This window comes from Arctopsyche grandis, chromosome 12 (genome assembly GCF_051622035.1).
Source record: "Arctopsyche grandis isolate Sample6627 chromosome 12, ASM5162203v2, whole genome shotgun sequence".
Lineage (NCBI taxonomy): Eukaryota > Metazoa > Arthropoda > Insecta > Trichoptera > Hydropsychidae > Arctopsyche > Arctopsyche grandis.
Genome location: NC_135366.1, coordinates 26,756,210 through 26,781,871, shown reverse-complemented (window position 1 = coordinate 26,781,871; position 25,662 = coordinate 26,756,210). Strand labels below are relative to the sequence as shown.

Sequence of the window (25,662 nt, the reverse complement as noted above, 5' to 3'; positions counted from 1 at the left end):
TTAATTTATAAATACACATTGACATACAATATATTGATTTTTTATGAAAAAAAAATCAGCCTGTACTATTAATTATTACTTTCATCAAAATTATTTTTGAATAACTGTAAAATAAACATTATATTATACTAGTTGTTTTAGCCAGCTTCTCTCAGTATTTGTAATATAAACTGCTTAATTATGGCGAATTTAATAGTAAATATTTATTTGTTCTTTTATTAAATTTATTTGAATCGACAAAAATATATATCGAATCGTCGTCATAGAAACTTCGTTTTATTTTCGATGTTCCCAACCAAAAATACTTACAAACTAACATAAAAAGTCTCTTTCGAAATTATATATTATATTTAATTTTTATCTTGTTTCATTCTCTTCATTTAATGAAATGTACGTTCTGGCAAAAATCATATATATGTATGTACATAACTCATCAATAGAGAAATGAAAATGAAAGAAATCAAAATTTTCAGTTGCACATAATTTTTGCAATTAAAAGAAACCGAGAATATCTTTTTGGAATATTTATAGCTATTTTATTTGCTAATTTTTCATTTGCATTCCTACCTGAAATACTTTTAAAATCCTGAGTAATCCTGTTGAGTTCATAATTATATATGAATTTCTGTAAAAATTTATTACAATTATTTTTTTTATTAATTATAAAAAAGCAGCCTGCGGCGCATTAACATCAGAAATTATACTCTGAAAAAAATTATAATTTCTTTATAGTATTAATGGTCATTTGAGGAATAAATTTGGACCTATTTTTTATAAATGTTGGGGGACAATTATATTGCAGAGCGTCTCGTTTTGAGTCCTGAGAAATATGGTCTCTCTAATCATATTCATCAAACGGATTACTCAACAACAGCAATATACAAAAAACTGAATTTTCGTCATTTTTTATTGTTATTGGACCTTCAAGTCTCATCTGTCTCTCGATTATATTTATAAATCTATAATTACATTTGATTCTATGTAACTTTAGCGAATTTTTCTTGGTTTTAGAAAGTTCTTATATTGAATTCGTCATTTAATCGAAATGCTAATGCTTTTGTGACGAACTTTTCCAATATGTTTGAGTACATATTTTCAAAAGAGATAAAGACGCATCATTTTCGAGCCTGTCATCAGATTCTGTTCGAGATCGAACGTGCTTTGCAAAACTATTGTTTGGCAAGTCGAATGCCATGGATACTTCCTACTCATCCCTACATACATATCTCGCCCTTGTGTTCCCTATCGACACGAGACACACACAAATATAAATTGGAAACGAAATCCGCTTATATGTAAGACTCTGTGTATCGATTTTATATAAAGGTATTATTTTTATTTTTCTTTCTAACGAATTTTCATCTTTGCGTATTTTCATTTTTACCATGGCGACACGAGGGGCTTCCGCAATGCATAGATACATATGTATGGCTCACTGTATACAATATATATGTACGTACATAAAAATGGAATGGGTGTATGTTTTTTTTTTATAGACAAGTATGGAGATTTCGAAAAATAAATATAACAATTATCAAAAGTTCACCAGAATACTGGAGAAAGTACACACATACATATGCTCATTTATATGTGGGTGACTGGGCGAGCGTGCGGGGATGAAAATGAAGGGACAGGGCGGGGTTAGAGTGAAGAGGTGATACGAATTGACCGCAAGGGCTATGCATGATGAAACTGCTAGCGGCAATAGCCTCGTGTGATGTTCATGTATCAATTATTTTCCAAAACCACGTGTTGAAATATCAACAGGCATAACACTAGTACCTTTGTACAACACTCATAATAGATTTGTATTTTATTGAAGCATATATTTAAATACTTGATATTGTTAAAATTGAATACATTTTGTTAATTGTGGACTGGGTTTGAATCCAAGATCTCCCAGTAGCTAATTAATAGGGCGCAGACACACAGAGTCGTACTTGGCGCGTGTTTTATTTTATTATGGTTTTGTACATGTGAAATAACGTACTGGAGTATTTTCGGTGATATATACATAAGTATATTAATTGTATTGACATAGGTTTGACTTTACAGTGATCGATAACGGTGATTTCCATATTTGAAGAAATTTAGAAGAAACTTGTACAGTCGTATGACAACGAATTACTAACACCCGCGTATTTACCCTATTTTGTGTACCTGCGCCGTCTTAAGTAACATTTTGGGTTGGTTTTTTTTGTAGACCATTCATTGTATCCTATTCTATGTATTTAGAGAAGGATAGGATGAGTAGTGTTTATACAAATAGTTGAAAAACCGAACAAGTGCAAATACACAGTTTGGCTTTGAAATTCGTTTGGTGTAGACGTGTGCTTTCACTGGGAGAAAAGTTAGTTTTGAAGAGATTTTTGCTTTCCTGTATATTATCGATATCATTGAAGTAAGTTAAAGTGTTTAAATTTTTTAAATGTGACTTAATTATTTGTTTAAATTGCTTGTGAAAAAAACCCCTTTCCTTTTTAGATGGGAAGAAATAAAGATTTATCTATGGAGAAAATCGCCAATATTTCCACATTATTAAATACTGGGAAGTATTCTATACGATATATTGCTAAAGATTAGGGGGTTAGAGTTTTCAGTGTGCATAAAATTAGCACCCAACTAAAAAGAGGTGAAAATCCTACGGTCACCAAGCGTAAGAATTGTTGTGGCACTCGAAAATACGGTCCTCGAGTCGATCGATATATTATAAATACTGTTGAGAAGGATCGGTTTGCCACAAATAAAAAAATCCAGACAAATTTACGGGAGCGGAACCGAAATATCGACTCGGACAATACAACGCCGTTTCGCAGACGCGGGGATGAATGGCAGACAACTACTTAAAAAAACGCTTTTGACGCCAAAAATGAAGAAAGCCAGGCTCAATTTGGCTAATGAGCATCGCCACTTCACCCTCGACGATTGGAAAGGGGTAATTTAATTGAAATTAAATTATTTGTCTAATTTTTTTTGAATGAATTGAATTAATCGATGTTTTTAACATTTTTAAGGTTCACTTCTCTGACGAGTCGTCAATTCAATTGATGACACCGACTCACCAATACGTACGTAGGCGAGTCGGCAAGCGGTATAATGAGTCCTGTGTCATAAAAAATGTGAAACACCCGCTGTCACTCATGATTTGGGGCTCAATTAGAGCGGAAGGTCGGGGGCCATTGTATTTTGTAGAAGGGATGATGAATGCTTCGCAATATATAACGGTATTGCGATACACCCTATTGCACTCTATACAAAACAAAATTGACAAAAGGGATCGCCTGCACTTAATGCAATATTTTTGCACCCTGCCATAAAGCCAAAATTGTGAAAAAAATCATGTCCAACCACAATTTACCGCTCCTTCACTGGCCCGGTAATTCTCCCGATCTAAATCCTAAAGAAAATGTCCGGCATACCCTTAAAATGAAATTAAATAAGCTCCAATGTACCAATAAAAATATCCTAAAACAAAACATAATTTCTGTGTGGCAGGGAGATCCTGAGATAAAGTCAACCATTGCGTCTTGTATCGAGAGTATGCCCAAAAGAATAGCATCGTGTCTCCGAAATAAGGGTGGACATACAAAATATTAATAATATATATATATGTTGTATTAATATTGTAAATAAACTATGTATAATCATTATAAACACATCTTTGTTTTAATTTTACGAACCTACTCTTCAATATATAGCTCTAAACATAGAATTTGCAAAATCCGCATGGTATTAGTAATTCGCTGTCATGGGACTGTAGATATGATAAAATATAATACACGCCCATTCACAGCTGAAGTCTACCTATGCACGCCGTGCCGTACTATTCTGCGTGTTTGCGCATTTAATGTTTTTATACCTATATATTTAATATTCCATCTACATCTGGAATTAAATGGAGGTAAAGTATTGTAACGTATACTAAACAGAGCCGCCGAGTAATTGCGATCGGATTAGGCCGGGTAGCGTCCTGAGAGACCGTGTGACCGGCGTAAGTGGTTTTAAGGATAAGCGACAAGCTAAGTGCATGAAACAATGATTGCACTTCTCATACCGTGGGAATACATATCCGAATATGTGACTATACAGTAGGTAAACAGATTAGACGTCCTGAGAGATCTACCTCTTATAAGGCGGTACGTTGGCGATATCATGTCATTCTGGACTTAGCACTGGCAATGCGTGTATCTCCTGAATCATCAATAAATGCTGTGAAACGACTGTTGGCCTTTTACTTGGATCCTCCACCCACCCCTACGCAACAGTATGATAGATTTTCCAGGGAAGAAAGTATAGAATAGTATTTGCTTCACGATGCTTCATGATGCTTCATAGAAATCTCTAACTCAATTTTTTTACAAGGTTTTACTGAGTTTCACTTTGCACATTGTTTTTTTAGACAAACATCCTCTCAAAACTCTTCCGATCGCTTTGAAACTGTGCCATTTTGCAAGGTTTGGCCCCCAATAGAGATTTCAACTGTTTCTGCTTAGTCGATAGTGAAATATAATCTTCATATAAATACATTAAAAAGATATAAGATGTATTGTGAACATAATTTCGTAATAATAAAAAGCATTTAAAAATCAAAAATATAAATGTTTAAAAATTATAAAATTTTGGACACGGTGACAGCTAACTTTTTGCCAAATGCCGGTAGGTGGTTTATCAGATTTTAATTGTTCAAACGTCTATAACTTTATCTTTTTCACACTATCTGCATATGTATATGTATGTATGTATATATGTATAAAATTGAATGTCCATTTGTGTGTTTGTCTGTCTGTCTCGTATAGGCTCCTAAACCACTCAACCGATTACGATAGAACTTTCAGGATTTGTTGTATGCATGTCCGGCAAGATTACTATGAAAAAAAAAGCGGGAAAAAATGTCTTCATAATATTTGTAATTCGGATTTTACCGACGCGAAAGTATGAAGCGCCATTGTGCAGTCAAGGAAATGTGTTTGTTGGTAACCACGTTAACAGGTTGGTTTATGACGACACGGCGTTGAAGAGACGTTACTCCACCGCGTTGAGCTCCAACCATCACTTGAATCGGGAACGGGAACGGGAACAGGAACGGGAACGGGAACGAGAATTGCATGCCTTATTCTGGCATTACAACGTATGCTGGGTTCAGCTAATATCTTATAAAATTTCCATTATAGGCTCTCATATATATGTAGATTATATTTACTCCACTAATAGATTATTCTTTGTAAGGTGCATAGATATGTGAACTTTTTGAATACTGTCCTGGGTGAAGCTGAGCACGTCAAGTTGATTTTTTCACAAAAATGCAACTAACAACAGTGTGAACGAACTCTGTGAATTTCATACAAAGCTGGAATAGTGTTTATTCTGTCAAAGTAGCGTGTTCTCGAATCCGGTCCAGTTCTTCTCAATCCATGTGGCTTTGTAATCAACGTATACCGACATGTGGGTTGTTTGTGGTATTTACTCGTGGTTTTGACCTTCGGTTTCAAACATCCACATGTCTGGTTGATTCAGTCTTTCCAAATTTGGAACATTCCAACATGACAACTGTTGCGTGACAAATTAATGTCAACATTGAAGAGTTTAGGTGCCGCGTTGGAAATTGTCAATCTCAACCTCTGTAGGTCTAATGTTCATACATAATATGTGTGTTTATGTTTTATTATTATGTACATATTAGTAAGATTTATGTTTTGACACAATTAAAACTGTCACTGCAACATTAAAAGCTTAGTACGATATGAACTGTGTTTGTTAATATGTAATAAGGTCAATGTTAACCTTTTTTTTGTAATTACTTATCATAGCATAATTATTGCATAATACATACATATGTACATCGTAAAATTTTCGAATTTTGAATTAACGAATAATTTTCTAAACCATGTTTTTCAATGTTTTTAGCAACCACCGTCACGCTCTTTTTTATATAGAAAAAAATAATGCGCTGCAGGTGATATTTTTTAATGTTCCAGAAATTTTTGTTGATTTTTTAAATAAATTTATAATTATTTAGTTGGCCGCATACAATTTTTTTTAATAATAATAATAATTAACCAGTGCTTAGCATATAATGCTTTGAACAAAGTGGTCACGAGTTCAAATCTGACTGATTTATGCTGGCCAGACCTCGGATTTGTGCCAATTTATCTAATTTTCGTTGAAACAGTTTCAACAAATTGGCAACTTCACCCATTTTCTCGCAAGTCTTGAGTTTTCAGCAGCCTAGAATTTCGCTGAATTGTATAAAATGCTGCAAATTTACAAATTTGAAATTTATATATATATATATATATGTAGATATAGTATTTACATACTATATCTAAATATATATATATATATATATATATATATATATATATATATATATATATATATATATATATATATATATATATATATATATATATTTAGATATAGTATGTAAATACTATATCTACATATATATATATATATATAAATTTCAAATTTGTAAATTTGCAGCATTTTATACAATTCAGCGAAATTCTAGGCTGCTGAAAACTCAAACCTTGCGAGAAAATGGGTGAAGTTGCCAATTTTTTCCCGTTTTTCCCGTTTCCGTTCCCGTTTTTTCCACATTAATCTTCCCGGACATGCATAAAACAAATCCTGAATGTTCCATAGTAATCGGTTCAGTGGTTTAGGAGCCTATTCGAGACACACACAGACATTCATTTATATATATATATATATATATATATATATATATATATATATATATATATATATATATATATATATATATATATATAAATGAATGTCTGTGTGTGTCTCGAATAGGCTCCTAAACCACTGAACCGATTACTATGGAACATTCAGGATTTGTTGTATGCATGTCCGGGAAGATTAATGTGGAAAAAACGGGAACGGAAACGGGAAAAACGGGAATGAGTGTTATTGCAACGCAATAATTTCAAATGTGTTCGATACCTGCGTTTTTCCGACAAATGGGAACGGGAACGAGAATGAGAATGAGAACGGGAACGGGAATTGCATGCGTTATTATGGCATTGTAACGCATGCCGGGTCCAGCTTGTACTATATATAATATTAATAATACAAATTTCAAATGAACAATGCTTCTGGCTAGGGAGGTGCATTAGGTTTATTTGTTAGGCCTTCCTGGTATATAATATATGTGTAAAATAAAAATAAATGAAATAATAATTCTTATTCAAGCGTAGCTAGGAACTTTCGTGTGTTTCATATATGTATGTATATGTACATACATATATGAAACTACATACATATATGTACTCGTTGATGTATCTTTTACTGTAGTAAATATTTGTATAATATTTGCTTTAAATCTATGCAATCTTGACTTGTTATCAGCACAGAAATGCACACTCAAGCGAATGCAGGGTTGTCTAAAAGTGGTATAACTCGATTGTATAATGAAATAAAAAATTATTCAAACACGTGAAACGAGTTTTGTAAATTTACACACAGACGCGCTAACGCTCTTTTATTTAACATTCATTGTCAATGTCGACTTTGTCTATTATACAATCGCTAAATCAAAAAGAACACATCGACTAAATAAATTATTCAAATGAGTTTTTTTCTGCAGGAAAAATAAAACAGTATAAAATTAGAGGTTACAATAAAAAAAAAAGTTTACGTGCGAATTTGTCAATTGTATTGTATTTAAATATTTAATATAAAATATTATATAAAGTGAGTCGCGACATGCGGCAAGCAGACTGCCCGCGGAGTCAGCAGTTAGGGCGAAAACACACTGAGTGGTATGGGACGTCATGTCCCTGGCATGTAAACAGTGGGTGTTCCCCAAAACGAATTTGGGTGTAGTTGCACATGCAGAATGCATATACATATTTGGGAGGTCACACGTGTATGCATATATATCCATATGTAACCGACAAGTTTCTCCTACATTTCTTCAAATATGGGATTTACCGTTATCGATCACTGTCAAGCAACGTTCACTTCACTTCACCATTCACTGCTGGATGAAGGCCTCTCCGACACGCTTCCACTCGTCTCTGGTTTGCGCAACTCTCATCCATCTCCACACATTTTCCCAATTTCATCTACACATCTACTCTTTTGCATTCTCTCGGGTACCATTTAAGCACTTATTTTCCCCACCTTTCGTCCATTCTTCTAGCCACGTGGCCCGCCCATTGCCATTTCAGTCTCTTTATTCCATCCACTGTGTTCCGCTTCTTTTCTTACCTCGTTATGCCGAGCATACAGCGTTCCATACTTCTTTAAGTGCATTAGAATTTGTCATCCATACGTCATCACTGGCAAAAAATCCATACGCATTGACCGAAGATCTTTTTCTTCAGACAGAGTGGCATTTTTGATTTAAAAACAACATTCATTCGTCCAAAAACACACGTCTCTTTATCTCTTCATTTTTACTGCCGGACATATTTGACCTAAATATAAATAATTATTTACTACTACAAGGATAAAGTATCACCTACAACACTCCAGGGGGTGATTTTTGGGTCTCTGTACCATGTATATGGGCTTAGGGTGCTGCGTTTTTTTTTGCAAGTTTAAAAGTATCTAAAAAAAACACGTGCCACGTACCACTCAGTGTGTTTTCGCCTTTAGACTCGTCTCAATTGATACTGCAAATTAACACGCTAACTTTCACATTAAACTTGACCCGTCTACTTAGCCTGACCTGCTACATTACTTGAATAATATCTCGTACATAAACATAACAATAATGCAAGCCGCTAAAAATAAATAAAAATACATATTCAATTTTGCATTGTTTGTGCGTATCGAGTATCGAGTTTACAATAATAAAATTGAATTATTCAAACGAGTGCTCGGCACTTTACAATGGTTTTGAAAAGTCGTTTTATTTATAATATTATACTTCATAGAGATTACACAAGTTAAGATCGATAAGAGAACTGTGCAATTACTATGTTCATTATATTCAAATGAATCGATCGAAGCATGCACGTTTGTGGTGTTATAATTGGATGGTAACGTGTTGAATTGTGTAATACATATCTTGTGATATCGTGTCAAGGTGAACATAATCGTAAATATTATTCAACACATGTATTATGTATTTGTGTGTCTTAAATTTATTACGGAAATAGAATATGTGCAAAAAAAATAATCAACGATTTCACGTGTTTGAAAATGTGGCTCGGTTTTGAAAGTTTGATTTTTAAATGCTTTTTATTATTACTAAATTATGTATGTTCACAATGCGTCTTATATCTATTTTATAGCTATTGATCTCCTGATCATTTTCTATTTTACAATTTTATTTTATTTTTGTTAGTAATCACAGTATTATATTATTCAAATGTTAATGTACAGCATAATAGGAAAAAGAGCTCGAAAAACTCGAAAAACTTATTTACAATACATATTATACATAATATTAACGACAGACTCTCTAAATCAGATTGTGTTTAGGTAATCTGTGTTGACTACCTGAAGTGTTTAGACATTTTATTGTAATCATCGAGACTCTTCACAAGTGTGTTAGTATGTTTAATTGTGATTCTGTCATAGAATCTACTGGCTAGTTTGTTATTAACCCTCCCTCACTGAAGTGGGGTATGCAAGTGCCCCAATTTTTACGTTTTTCCTAATAACAACGTTGTTTTCAAAGCTATACACCCTATATATCTTATATTCCTAGAATTAACTACAAGGAATTTATTTTAATAGATTTTGTATGATTTAGAAAAGGAGTACATCGTAAAAAATACATTTATAAATTTCTACGTTCCAAAGTATGATTTAAAGGCGGAAGCGATAAGTCATGTATTTAACTGTTCGCTTGCATATTCTTGTTGATCGATGAATCAATGCGAGAGAACAAAACAACAGCTATATTATTCGTAAGCTATTGTTTTCGTCGCTTTTGGTGCATGGCTATTGAGTCATGCAGTCGCCTGTTGTTGGCCTTACCTATGTGCGTTTGCACGTTGATGCTTGTCGTTATTTTTTAATACAAAAATAGTCAAAAAAATGCTATAGGACTAAAACTTTTTTATGCTGATGTATAAAATGATTAATAAGATATATATTGAATCGATTTGTGTTGAGAAAAGCTGTATTTTGATTAAAAAATACTGGGGTCTTACTCGACCCCGGTTCGGGACAATCGTTCGATCTCGTCGCTCCGTCCTTCAAAGGTGTCTAATGTCTGTGACTAACGGAATATTTATTTATAGTATGCAGGTTTTTCAGGTTAGTATACATGGGTGTGTTATAAATTAATTTTAAGGATTTATTTTGTATTATTTGCATACAAATGTAGCATGGGTTAATAATTGAAGATCATTGATTTATTATAGCTTTAATACTATTATTTTTTTATATTGCAAAAAATTATTCATGGGGATGATATCAAATATTCATTTAAGTGGTCGGTTCTTTTATACAGACCTGCTATATATGTAGAGTAAAATGTAGTCAAGTTTTCAATAGCAACAAGTAGCCGTCTCTCGTATATTTTTATACATATGTATGCCTGTATGTATGTATAACAAAGCAACTTGTTGCTAATGAAAACACAAGTATAGGAATTGAGAAAAGTAGGTCAAAGGATTTTGCTTCATATATGTATATATATAAGTGTTGAGTCCGTTGATATTTCAACGGGTGGTTTTGGAAAGGATTTGATACATGAACCTCACTTGAGGTTATTGTATGTAGCTAACGGTTTCAGTATGAACAGTATTTGCCGTCAATTCACATTAGGGATTGCAATTTACCGTCAATTTCAATTTCATAAACCAGTAAACGGTTAATGATCTTTCCTAATACCGGTATATCATTTTTTATTTATTTTTTCCTATTTTTTTTACATATTAACCACAGTGACAATGCGGAGTTCTCTAACGCGTCACTGTGACCAGACATATAAGCATAATATAAATACTATATACAAGAAAATTAGCGAGACATCTATGTTATATAATATATTTTTGACATCATATTCAAATAATGGTGATATAGTTGGTATGGTGGTTTTTGCCAATTTGATGGAGGAACCGCTTCAACAATAAAATCAGCTAAATTGGCAAACTCTGAAAGGAAAGGATCGACTTGGAGTCACAAATATCCAAGTCTGACCAGCAGCATTAAGGTTTATACTCAGAATAAATTATTTTGAATCGAAGTCAGCGCACGGGATCAAACCCCGCGACTACTCGGTACTTAGTATCAACGCAACCACCGAGCCATGCTGCTGGCTGGCTGTTTGTGGTTATTTTCCTGAAGAACGTAACAATCAGAACTCTAACAAAAATCCGATCCGGAAAAGGAATCAGAATCGGGACTGGAACTGAAATAAGATTCTAAAATTGGAACTGAATTAGGAACTAGAATTGGAACTGAAATAGGAATCTGGAAACGGAATTACAATCGGAACCGAAACTGGAATCGGAATCGAAGTTGAAATCGAAATTTTTAATTTATTTATTCTAAAATTTCTTTTTTTGAAATCTCCATTCTTGTCGATGCACTCGCCACATGCAGACATATCCACAAACATCCCTTTCATTTTTTATACATCTCATACAAGCATTATAAATTTAATTAGGTCATATTTATTTGTGTTTCGTTTAGAATTCAATATCGCTTTGTATACATCCATACGTCTAATTATTATATTGGAAAATTCAAAATTGCATTTTTGGCAATGGCTCAAAAATTATCACGTTGGCGATAGAGAGATTTTCATTAAATCGAAATCGCAAAATACTTTGGCAACTAAATGTGCACGCGTCTAAATATTTTATATTATATATAATATATGTATGGTATGTACATATATGTATGTGGATAATTTTATTTATAAAAATCGTTACATTTGTACGTCTTAAAATAATCAAATGTTTTTGTTTGTCTGCATGTTTATATGTATGTAAATTTCAAAATTAAATTATTTTGTTTGCCTTAAAAGGAAGCTATACGACCGCCCACTCGCGTGCCCTTCATCATTAGTGTGTGAGTCTTCAAAAACATGATATACCTTCGTGCTCAAATTTAATTCCTTTCCAAAATTACCCGGTGAATTATCAACGGGTACAACTCTAGCATTATATGGAACTAGTGTTGTACCCGATGAAATATTGTTGCGAAAAATGTACAACACCCGATGGTCTTGGCCAATTAAGTTATTAAATAAATAAAAAAATTAATAGAAATGTGGCTGTCCTGTGTTTGATCGCACGCGATCGAATTATTTTCAAATACCTGTTAAATATATTTAATTTAATGTTGACATATAATTGTTTAATATGAAAAAAAAGGTAAAAACTACCTACCTACGTAAATATAAACAATATAATACACCAATAGAAAAAAAAATTAAATAAATTTTCAATATATGGCGGGAAATGCTCAGAGACTTAGCACCGTCTAAATGCTTAGAGGAAACATTGGTAGCAAACAGTATATATAAAAGTTTTTTCTGTTTGCATTGGTTTAGCTGTGACGTACATATGTATATCGAATCGAAACGACTATTATAGTACGGTGAGCGTTATTTTATACAGACACACAGAATAGCCATATTATATATTGAATTGCTCCGTACAATTGTGAACATTTAATTTTCTTTGAAAAGTGTATACAATTACATACTGTTACAAGATAATCTAAAACCAGAGAAATGTTATGATAATAGAAGTGGCTTTAGGCGTTATATTGTTGTCGAGTGACGATTGTCCACAGACATTCGTAAATAATTTTAGCATCAGTCGTATTTGATGTTTGGTGCTCGACGTATGTCCGAAAAAAACTTCTCTGGGCACGGGCAATGGCACAGGCATCCAAAAACACACAATAAACAACATGGGATACATTTTTATATGTAAATTGATCATATAAGCAAAATATTATTCAATTAACATCGTAGTTTGACACTTTTGTGTAAAGTGTCATGGCGATCGCACGCATTCTACATAACATTTCAGGGGTGGCACCAGAGAAATGTAAAAATTATTTATAAATAAATGTAAAAACATTTCTCTTGTTGGCGCTTGGAATTGGAATACTCAATTATATTAATAACCAATTATTTAAGTTTAATTAATATAAACATCGTTCATTTTATACTATACTTTTGTATTATATTTTTGTTGAAAATATACATTATACGTTAATTCGACAGTTCACAAATACAAAAAAAGTGGATACTAATAATCCGTCAACTGAGAAAAAAAACGCCCAACACCACCATATACTCAAATTGTAAATAAATCCATATCAAAATAAAACTTTAATTTCTGTAGTGATTATGTGATGACTAGAGGTAGGACCGGAAGCGTGCCGTTTATTGTTCAATTGTTGTAAATCCTTTGTAAAAAAGGTTCGGCAAACCTTTAACAATGCATTTACAACATTTGAACAATATACAGCCCCCTCAGGGTCCGGGCTTTGGTGATGACCCTGATTGTATTCCCTGCGTTTTAGCGTAGTTATGGAGACAATTTATTTATTCGTAAAGGCGCTTCTGTTATTATAACTAGAGCCCGGATAACCAAGGTGCCGTTTATTGTTCAAATGTTGTAAATGCATTGTTTAAGGTTTGCCGAAGTTTTTTTACAAAGCATTTACAACAATTGAACAATAAGCGGCATCTTAGCTATCCGTACTCTAATTATAAAATTTCTGTCGAAAACCCAAGGAAGATGGGAATTTCATAATATGAAATCAGAATATGCATAAATTTCAACCCATTTCCATCCGAAAATTACCAACTTCCGCTTGCTTCCCCCCCCATTTTATTTAAAGCTTTCAAAATTATTTCCCAAAATTCTTGTCAACAATCAATTATCACGATAATACAACACCCACAATTGAATGGTATGTGAGTACTATGGTTCCGTTTGTATCCGTGCAGTTAGTCACTGATCCAGTGTGTCAATTTAATGATGCGATTACGGCCAGTAATCCCCGGTGTGTCCTACATTTCTCCATCCTGTCTGGGTCTCGTTTGTCGTATTGATTCGTTAATGGGGTGTATCAAATCGAAATACTTCAACGGAACACTCAGACCGCATAGATGATAGCTCCACAAAACCCAATTGTTTAAAACTTTGGATAAACCAGAGAAATTAAGCAATGAATACTATAAACTCTCTTTCAATTGCAAGTTCATTTAGCTCGACAGAAACGACGTTTTTGTATGGGAGTTCTTCGATCCCGGGCTCCGAGCCCTACAAAATACGTCCTCGATATATGTACCTACATTATTTATTTATAGTTTTATAGTTTTGGACCATTGTGGCATTACAGGAAGAACCTAATGTGCCACAATGGCCTACATTTGATAAAAAAAAAAAACAAAGATGAAATAAGTAAAATACAAAGATAAAATAAGTTAAATATAAAATAAAAAGAAAAAAGCAAAAGCAGAAAAACATGATAAAATAAAATAAAAAAAGTAACAAAAGAAAAATAATACATAAAAAAATTATGTTAAAAATTATAATAAGTTATCATAAAATGGCATTCTTAAAATGGTGATTTTATATTGAAAATAAATTGTAAAGTCACATAGTGGACAAACACACATGCTCAGCGTTGCCCGGGCAATTTTGTATGGCAGTCCTTCGACCCCGGCCTCCGAGCCTTTATTTTTTTTGTTTTTATTCAATCAACCAATCAATTTATGTACACTCGTCATTACAGATTGCTCCAATGCAACGATTGCACTATACAGATCGAGAAATAAAGGGGGCGAAAGTATACATATAATTTCGAAAGAGACTTAGTATATATGTTTGTTTGTTCGTGACAAATGGTTCATTACTGTCAATTTATTAGAAAAACCATAATTTTTTGCTCTCTTGCATTGAACACTAATGGAGTGGTCTATTTTTATTTGAAAAGCATACATCGATCGCCAATCTTCAGTAACAACAATGTGTTCTAATGACACGAAACTTCTGTGATGCACGCAGTTAGACATTGAATTTGGCAAACGAAACGAAAATTATATTAGCGTTATGTACAAAATGATAAAATACACATGTTGATTTTTTATTATGAACGCGCTCGTTATCCGCAAGTTCGTAAATAAGTATGTATGTATATATGTGGGTCGCGGCGTGTGTTTATTTATGTACAATTACATATATTGTTTGCTTGTTTTCGTATGTCTGTATGTCTGTGATAATGTACAAATGTGTTCATCTTCCTTTCAGGAATTGGAATTGTTGATAAAATTATAAGGTTGTTTATCTGTTTTATGCAAAATACATTAATCATTAGTACGATTAAATCACAATGAAAGAACTTGGATACTTTCATTTACTGATTTTTGATATTTAAGTGTTAATATTATATTTGGTATTAAATAAATGGATATAGAAAAACCCAATGTACTAAAAAGTAAAAAATAAAACAATAAGGCAATTTAAACAATATTTCAATAACAAATGTACGACAATATAAACTATAAATATATAAAATGTGTGGGATTTCATGATAAGGATTTTAATCGAAAAGATTTCAATGATTGTGGCTTCAATCAAAATTATTATCCCGGCTTAAACTAATGTAATTAAATATTTTCAAACGTGTCTTACGATTATTTTGAATGGCGGATTTTATTTCCACATATGTATATTGATGACCAAACCGAGCAAAATGGCAAATTTTGAAAACGATCGGAAGAATTTGGAAAAGAACCCAAATTTCGTCACACGAAAAAATCGAAAGCGAAGTAAGAAGAGGCTAGTAATAATAAAAAAAGTGGTGCTTTATTCTGTTCACTGTATTCCAGAAGTCCTCATCTGATCGATTATAGTAAACTGCTGAAATCTCTTTTCAAACTGTTCTTGAAGCACTCATTCATTGAGTGCAACTGTTCTTGAAGCAACCAATAATAATTATACGTTGGATTCACTGTCATCTGCCATTTCCTGCCATATTTGGGAAATGCAAGAGAGACAGAAATATGCTTACAGAACTATTTTAACCAGAATCATTTCAACTACACTGAGTACCCAGTGCAGTGTTGACAATAGACTCGTGAAAATAAAATTAAAATCCTGCTGGAATCCCTGCTGTAAACTCAAATTTTGCGAGAAATAGGACAGGATTACCAATTGTGGGAACCGTTTCCAATGAAATCAGATCAATCAACTCTGAAAGGAAACGATCGACCTTGATATTCAAGGTCTGCCCAGCAACAAAGCCAGGAATAGAACCCGCAAACACACAATCAAAAGCATTATGTATGTATGTTGTTGGTTATACAGAAAATTTGCGAGAAATACATTTTTACAACAAATTCGAGTTGCTAGAAACTCGAATTGGCGAGAAATTGAGCTGGAGGATACCGATTTATTGGATCCGTCACAAAAATTAAGCTAAATAAATCGGAAAATTCTAGCAGGAGACGGTCGATCTGTGTTTTAATAACCACCAAGATCTCGCCAGTGGCTTATTTGGCCGGGACTTGAACCCATAACTTCTCAACTGGTAAACAATATATCTTATAGTGAGCTACGACTGTGGCTCAATTGTGCTGATTAAGAGGGCTGGATACCCGAAACCTTAATTTTGTTGCCGTTCCTTTCTTCGATATATATATATACAGCAGCAGTCACATAAAACGGAACGCTTAAGCGAAACATGTTTTTGCGTGAAATTTCGGTAATCTTATATAAAACCAAAACCGAAAGTCATTTAAATGATAGGTTGTACCATAGTGCATTCGTGTAATACCAAACGTGAAAAAAAAAAGTTGACAAAAATGAGTTGGGGAGAAATTTTATGGAGGGCAGATTTTACGACCGTGCGTTGACTTCACGGTTAAATGAAATTTGAAATGAAAATAACACTATACATATACATTTTTAATTTTATTACAGTCACATATTATTATTTACAACTTATAAAAAAGAAATTAATATTTTGTAGCGGCTCCTTTCGATTTTATAACTTCTTTTATTCGGTTTGGCGTGGAATCTACTAAAGTTTTTAAATTTTCGATTGGGAAGTCTTCGTACCATATCTTTTCTATTATTTCTTTCAACGATTTAAGAGTAGTAACATTGTTCTTCCTTATCCTGTACTTGATACCCATCCATAAATTTTCGATTGGATTTAAATCGGGACCATTGCCAGGCCATGGTAGTGTCTTTACACCCATTTCTTGTAAATAGTCCCGAACCAAAAAAAAAGTAAAAAAAAAAAATTAGTTTTTTGATTTAAATTTTATAATTTATATTCAATGCTATCAAATAAAATGAATTCTCACCAATTTAGCTCGATGACAAGGGGCAGAGTCATCTTGAAAAATTATATCATCGGTATATGAAAGGTGGTTTTCCATCGATGGGACAAAGCTTTCTTCTAAAATTTTTTTATATTTTTTTCCATCGATGGCACCTTGTAGAAACTCCAATTGTCCAATGCTATGGTACGAAAAGCATCCCCAGACCATTTGACTTGGAGGATGCTTAACATTTTTAAGGGTACAATTTTCATTATACCTTTCGCCAACTTTCCTTCGGACATACGGAAAACCATCAGGACTATAGAGGTTAAACTTTGATTTGTCGGAAAGTATCACTCGTTGCCAATCTGATGGACTCCAATTTTCATGTGCTTTCGCCCATTCCAATCGATTGTTTTTCATTCTCTTGGTTAGTAGTGGTTTTTTTGCAGCTTTCCGACCGTACAGTCCAGCTTCTCTGAGTCGCCTTCTTACTGTTGAGTCGCTGATTTCCATGGAAAATTGTGAAGATACATCTGTTCTTATTTCTACAGCAGTTTTAAATCGCTGCTGTAAAGATAATCTGGTTATTACACGGTCTTGCCTCTCCGATGTGCATCTTTTCAGTTCGGTCCCCTTCTTACGATCAAAACTTCCAGATTCTCTTTTTTTTTATCAGTATTCTCGAAACAGTCGATATAGAACATCCCATTTTCTTGGAAATTGACCGAAAGGAAAATCCTGAACTCGCCAATGTCACGATTTTTACACTCTTCTGCAATGATAACTGAGCTCGTTTTTTACATGTTGACGTGTTAAAATTCGAATTTGATGCTTTCTCCTCGAAAACCCACACTAAACTGAACTCAAATCTTAGAAAACAATCATATTTAGAATATTTGGTCGTTAAAAACCCTACACATAAAGGGATTATCCTTTAATGACCTCGAAGTCGTAAAATTCACAAGCGTTCCATTTTATGTGACTGCTGGTGTATATATATATATATATATATATATATATATATATATTGAGTGAATGCGACAATATATATCAATATATTGAGTGAATGCAACAGTTGCGCCTCGACCAGATAGTACCTATTTTAAATCGACAAAATTGAGATTTCGTATTCTCCAGTTTTCTCCTCCGAAACTGGACCAATTTAAAAAAAAATTTCATCATCGATATGAGAAAGATATTTTCTATGTTTGTGTCTTCGTATTTTTTTTTTTAAATCAACCGTTAAATTAGCACGCTGGACTCTTTTCGTGGGTGTAAAAACGAGGCGATTTTATATATGTTTGGTGACTCCTAGCTCCTATAAAAAATAACTAATCAAAAAAATGAAAAGATAGAAACATGCCTATGGTAGATATCCATAGCATATTAAAAAATAATTTCTCTAGTACCATAATTGAGAAAGGGAGAAGTGTAATACGTTTGTATGGAGAAGGCGCTGGTGTCCAGCCCTCTTAAGTTATCATATACGATATGCACAAAAGTTTTAGCTTGTTGCCATTTCAATTTGACAGTATGTTTGATGACAATGTATTCAAATTGAACTCAATCTATTATATGCTTCAAAAGGTGATCTCCTTTAATCATCGCTATTGTCATCTTGATGAATAAATCGTGTAAAATTATATACATACATACATATATGAACATACTGGTACCCAGAACGTATAATTGGATATTACAATTCAGCGTGCATCGTCACTCATTCAGACCATGCATAACCACAGTAAATGCTTAACAGCCATGCTAGATCGCTGTTTGTTCTCGAAATTCGATAATTGCACCCCAGTTAGTAAGCAAGCTGCACTGACTGTCATTTATGTGCTAAAACGGTGCTAGAAAATGGGTCGTCATTGGCCACGGTAGTTGACATCGGCCAACTTGCTCGCACGCCTCTTTGTAAAGCAGCCAAACTCTGTCAATTATTTTAACACATTGACCGTGAATTGGAACCTTGCGAATGTTTTTGAAGTGGCGCATTTGATACTAACCTTTTTAGTGCTGACGTATTTTCTGTTGAAAGCCCACCACGCTGGTAATTTCGCCAACTTTTCCAACTAGAATTATTTAGAAATCCAATAGGAAGCAGGTATAAAAATTGTAGCTAATCCAAACAAACCCTAGATAACTACCGCCGAGGATTTCGTGTTTAGTAAAGGTGTGTTTAGATTCTCTAATATATCTTGAAACAATATAAAATAAACAAAAGCAGTCTATTAATGAATGTATTTTTCCAAAACTATGTAGTTTCATCTTCTTCGTTGTTGTTAAAATGTAATGCTCACAATCTAAATGCCAGGCCACAATCTAAAATACTCGATAGATAGGGATTCCCATCGAGAAATTCAGCTATGGTTATAAATGCAGAAATTTCGATGTAAACCAGTCTTTATAAACATTGACACGGATCACACGACCCATGTTCAAAGCATTTTTTTTCAATGCTATCTGGAAAGGCTTAGCGGGTAGTATTCTTGTTAACTTTGTACATGCTCAAAATACAACGCCTATCGGCGTTTTTCAGTCCCATGGACTTGTTGGCAAAACGCCGATCGGCGTAGGTCATTCAAAGGGTTAAGCGTAATTTTTGATAATTTTTATTTTATTTTATATTACATAGATATATACAACAAAGGCCTAACAGGTGAACTCCAATGCGCCTTCCTAGCCAATTTCAAACATATTTTTTACATATTGTACATAAATGCAATTCAGATATTAGTGACATACATATGTAGTGGGTAGGATGGTTTTTTTCCAATTTAATGGAGAAACCGTTTCAACAATTAAATCAAATAAATTGGCAAACTGTGATAGGAAACGATTGACTTGGAGTAGGGGTTCCAAAAAACCGGTTTTCGTTTTTTTTACAATAAAAAGCCGGTTGGCCGGCTTTCACCAATTTTAGAATAATACGATTTTTTTAAATTCAAAAATTTTTGTATCGAAAAAAAAAATGTAAATATGTATATATTTGCATAATATATATCTATATTATGCAAAAAAAATAGTTTTTTATAAATAAAATTAAGTTATGAACTTTCATAAGATCATTAGTTTATATTATTATTACAAATATTACAAATAATACAATTTGTATTATATGTATGTACATATATCACAGTCCTAAAATGGCAGATCCTAAATACGCACATATAATTAAATGATTTAAATAAGCTACTATCAAGAATATATTATTAAAAAAATAATGTGTAACCTGGCAGAAAAACTGTAATTGTGGAATCGTGAACTTAATATTAAGAACTGCTGAGATTCAAAGACATATTATAGAAAAAGAGATTTCAAAGTTGTTTTTACGCATATGTTTTAGCTTAAAAAATCCAAAAGCAACCGTTGCAAATTTCGGAAACAAATTCATTTGATTACGAACATTTTAAATCCATAATAAAAGTAGGTATGTGGCCTTAATATTTAAAGGGCAATTCCTTCGAAGAAAAATTATATTTCGGAAATTCCTATGCATTTTGCCATAAATCATTTGACTACTTTTTTTGATGTTTTCAAGTACAAGGATTTGCGATAGATAAGGATGCTTTCTATACCTGAAGTTGGGTAGGTTATTGAAACTACATACTTTCAATAATATTTTATTGGTTTATGACCTGGTTCATTACTAAATCTCAAAGAAACCGCTCAAGAAAGAAAGGAATGTAGCTTTTTTTTGTTCAAAGAAATATACGCCTATTACCTAAGAGCGTTTATACACATTTATTTTGATCTTTCATAGAAATTTAAGATTCATAATTCTTAATTTTGAAGAAAAGTCATTAATTAAAGAAAACCTTAAAAAGCCGGTTGATCGAGCCAAAAAGCCGGTTTTCGGTTTTTTGAAAAATGGTCAAAAAGCCGGTTTTTCGGTTTCGGTTTAAACCGGCTTGGAAGCCCTAACTTGGAGTCACAAATATCCAGATCTGACCAGCAGCACTACAGATATACTCAGAAAAATTCTTTTAAATCGAGGTCAACTCATGGGATCGAACCCGGCGCCTCTCGGTGTTACGCAGAAGCCCAACCACCGAGCCATGCTGCTGGCTAAATATGTATGTAATATATGTAACCAGCAGCGTGGACTAGTGGTTAGCATATATGCTTTCGAACATAGTGGTGATGGGTTCGATTCCCACTGGTTGCTGCTGACCAGACGTTGGTTTGTGTCTCCAGGTCACAAACCAGGAAACCATCGATCTGGAGTCACAAATATCCAGGTCTGACCAGTAGCACTACAGATATACTTTTCAATCGAGGTCAGCTCATAGGATCGAACACGGCGCCTCGAACACGGTATTAGGCAGAAGCTTAACGACCGAGCTATACTACTGGCTAATACGTAAAATATGAAGACTCTTCATTCAGTATATTAGGAGAAATAAAATATAATATCAGTCCGTCCGAGTAACGGTGTTAAAAAAACATAGTTTGATTAAACCCAAAGTAGGTTTCTCTTCGTTTCTGATTTTCCTTCCCTTACCTGTTGATCGTAGCCTAGGTTGGTGTATTATTATTTTTTTCTTGTTTAATGTGAAAAAATCGATAGCTCTCCTTAACGGGTGGATTATCCTCGAGAAACATCCCCTATTGAAGCGCACGTGGCAGTGAGAGGGTGTGTGGGTGAGTGGGTGGGTGGGTGTCGGTGTGTTTGCAGTGGTACTCGGTGAAAACCCTCCAGCGAAGGTGTTACCATGGCAGCCAGCAACTTTCCCGTAAAGAAGAGGAAAATCAGGGCGAAAACGATGAGGAGCGTTCAAGTTGTGGCTTGCGTTCCAATCGATAGCATACTTAGGTCAGGAAATATAATATTTTTTGCATTTTCATTTCAATTCTCCACGTTATTTTTTTATCGAAGCGAAACTTCCTTACGAAAAAGTATAACGAATTGCTTTGATATGCCGTCAGCATCACGAAAATTTTCGAACATGAAACTACATATGTTCATACATATGTTACTCCTTAAGAGGGCTGGACAGCAGCGCCTTGTCCATACAAACGTACTATACTTCTCCCTTCCTCAATTATGGCACTAGAGAAAGTGTTTTTTAATATGCTATGGATATCCACCATTGGGGTGCATCTATCGTTTTATTTTTTTGATTAATTATTTTTTATAGGAGCTAGGAGCCACCAAACATCTATAAAATCGCCTCTTTTTTACACCCACGAAACGAGTCCAGCGTGCTTATTTAACGGTCGATTTTAAAAAAAATACGCCGATAGATGCATAGAAAGTATCTTTCTCATACCGATGATGAAATTTTTTTAAAAATTGGTCCAGTTTTGGAGGAGAAAATAGTTGAATACGAAACCTCGATTTTGTCAATTTAAAATACGTTTTATCTGGTCGAAGCGCAACTGTCGCATTCACTCAATATATGTATATATTGATATATATTGTCGCATTCACTCAATATATATATCGAAGAAAGGAACGGTAACAAAATGAAGGTTTCGGGTGTACAGCCCTCTTAAAGGTCTGTTCATTCCTATCCAGCACGAACCGGCAGCAGCAGGTATCCTGCAAGTACGGACAGTATTCTTTGGTACATTCTATGAGCCAGCAGTATGGCTCAGTGGTAGCGTGTATGTTTGGCACCAAGTGATTATTGGGTTCGAGCCCGCTATACTGCTGGTCAGACTTGGGCGTTTGTGAGTCCAAGTTGATCGTTTCTTTTCAGAGTTTGCCAATTTTATCTGATCATTGTTGAAACAGTTCCTTAAAATAATAAAATTGGCAAAAAATTCTTCCTACCTGTTGTCACAAATCTTCTGTATAATGTATGTACAATTTGTAAAAATTTATTTACTAGTCTAAAATCCATAGATGTCTCAATGTATTAATTCTTTCATTTATTTAATTAATTGTTCATTTCGTGTTCTTCAGTTTTTCGAAATACAGTGATTTATGTAATAAAAATGCTGCATTGTTTGTTATTAATTATCCAGGAAGGCGCATTGGGGTCTTGCTGTCAAGCCTTCCTGGTATATATGTATGTAAAAAATAAAATAAAATATACTCCATACTCTATTCGCGCATGCGAATTCACGCATTCAACGGTGACAATTCCAGTACCTAGTTACATAGATAAATATAGAAAAGTGCTCAGATAACTCAACGGGTGATAGGAAATAAGAATGCGCGGCAGATAATAGAAAGTACACATTTTAGCACATAAAAGACAATAAGTATGTAGATAGCGTATATTATATACTATGAACTAACAATGATGATGATTATAAAATTCAAATTTTATAATCATCTTTTTGTTATAAAGATGATTATAAATATTTATAATCACATTTTTGTTAAAAAGACGATTTTATTTTACTCAACTCTTGAAATGGTCGTCGTGAAAATCTAACAGCACATATCGGCAACTGCACGAAGCCATTAGAAAGAATTTGGTACATTTTGTATGGACACATTCATGTCTAACGTGGCGTAGACGCAACAGCAAGTAACAACAACAACCGACAAAATCTATTCATACTATACAGCAGTACATGTCACTGTAATGTATCAAGCAAAACCAGTCTTCTTGGGAGACTGTGGAAATATCCACGTATGGCATGACCTTATAGTGGCGAGTGCACGCGTTCTAACGAAGGCGTATAAGCATATAAGTATTTTCAGAAACGTCACATTGTGACAATATTGACTGGACGATACGACGTAAGCAATATTGCGCCGTATCGTCGCACTCTGTATTGTTATGTAAGCCTATTTTGCATTGCACTCGGCCAACACTTGTCGAAGGTGCTGAAACGTGCTGTATAGTATGAATTGGAGCTGTATAGTATGCATTGAAGCTGTCGTTTACGTGAGCTGCTGTGCTGTGCTGTTTTAGAAATTTTAATATAGTTATATTTAAATTTGTAAACATGTTATTTTGTTCACATGCGAATAGGTTCAATGTTATCGCACACATTTTGACCTATGTATCTGCACACACTGAACGTACAATCTGACCGCCAAAGTTGGGTCAAATATAACAGATATCATTGACACAAATGAACCAGTAAATTGACAGTGACCGCACTCTGGTAATACAACGATAAAATAAATAAAGTCCATGAAATATTTATTATGTCCGTTTTTTGATTTATGTCATACAGGTGTCGTTCGTTATGTTATCTCGTATAGACTTTTACAATTCGAATTCTCTTTCTCACCACTGCCAAGACTTAATTTCCAGTCGAATTCTTGGGTTTTATTAGATTTTTATCACCGTCCGCTAATAGGTTTATATTTGTTTTCCGTTTTATTGCCATTACGTGAACGTACTGTGGCAAACGATGAGCTAGGTTATGTATTTAAAGTAGCTCGTTTGAAATGCATGAGCTAATTTTATATACATACAAACATATCTCCAATCGCTAATCTATCCATATATATATATGAATAAGATTGAATGTCTGTATGTGTGTCTCGAATAGGCTCCTAATCCACTGAACCGATTACGATGGAACTTTCAGGATTTGTTGTATGCATGTCCGGGAAGATTACTGTGAAAAAAAATGGGAAAAAACCTCTTAATAATAATATTCGTAATTACGATTTTACTGACGCGAACGTAAAGCTATCGCGCCTATATATAAATAATCGCGCCACGCCTACCTCGCACTCGAATGTACTGACCATTCAGGGCTGTACCATAAACACACAGCGGATGGCCCACGTCAGCAAATATATCTATACCTATATATAAAATTGAATGTCTGTGGAACGGAAACGAGAACGGGAACGGGAACGAGAACGAGAACGGAAACGGGAATTGCATGCGTTATTGTGGCATTGCAACGCATGCCGAGTTCAGCTTGATAAATAAATATAACTCGTTTGATTTCCAATCGAATGATATACGAAGACACTTGAAGCCGTCGAAATAACACATTTGTTAAATTTATTTGTCTTTTCGTTAATATATGCCTTAAAATTAGGCCTGTCTTGCTGCCGCCACATCGGCACCAATGAAGATTTGTATATTTATTTTAATACAAAAATAATCTTACTATGGTCAGTGTGGTTATGAGTTCTGCTGAGTCACACTGTTTGCTGCTGGCCAGACCTTGGTTTGTGACCTGGTCGATCGTTTCCTATCAGAGTTTGCCAATTTTTCTGATTTTCATTGAAATGGTACCTGCAAAATTGGCTTTCCCTCCCCTATCGTATACAAATTCGTATCGTTGTACAAATGTTTATTGATCGTATTGATGTTTGCAATGTTTGACCGTAGATGTCATATGTTATTTAGAATTTTGTAATAATTATGTATTTATATATAATTTGGTGTTTCTTGTTCTGTATAGTAAACTTGTCGCATTGGAGCGACCTGTAATGACGAGTGTACATTGATTGATTGAATAAAATAAAATAAAATAAAATATAATATATATTCCAGATGATAGGAAGA

General features: G+C 33.8%; 1 protein-coding gene and 1 long non-coding RNA gene across 2 annotated transcripts in view; both read left to right on the top strand.

The window, feature by feature from the left end:
* Eaat1 (Excitatory amino acid transporter 1) overlaps nucleotides 1–25,662 on the top strand; it is a 74,932-nt gene that overhangs the window by 37,057 nt on the left and 12,213 nt on the right. The window lies entirely within an intron of this gene.
* LOC143920386 (uncharacterized) lies at nucleotides 816–4,870 on the top strand. The gene is made up of 3 exons (XR_013261335.1): nucleotides 816–2,111; nucleotides 3,761–3,906; nucleotides 4,266–4,870. It is a non-coding gene; the product is annotated as an uncharacterized LOC143920386 (long non-coding RNA).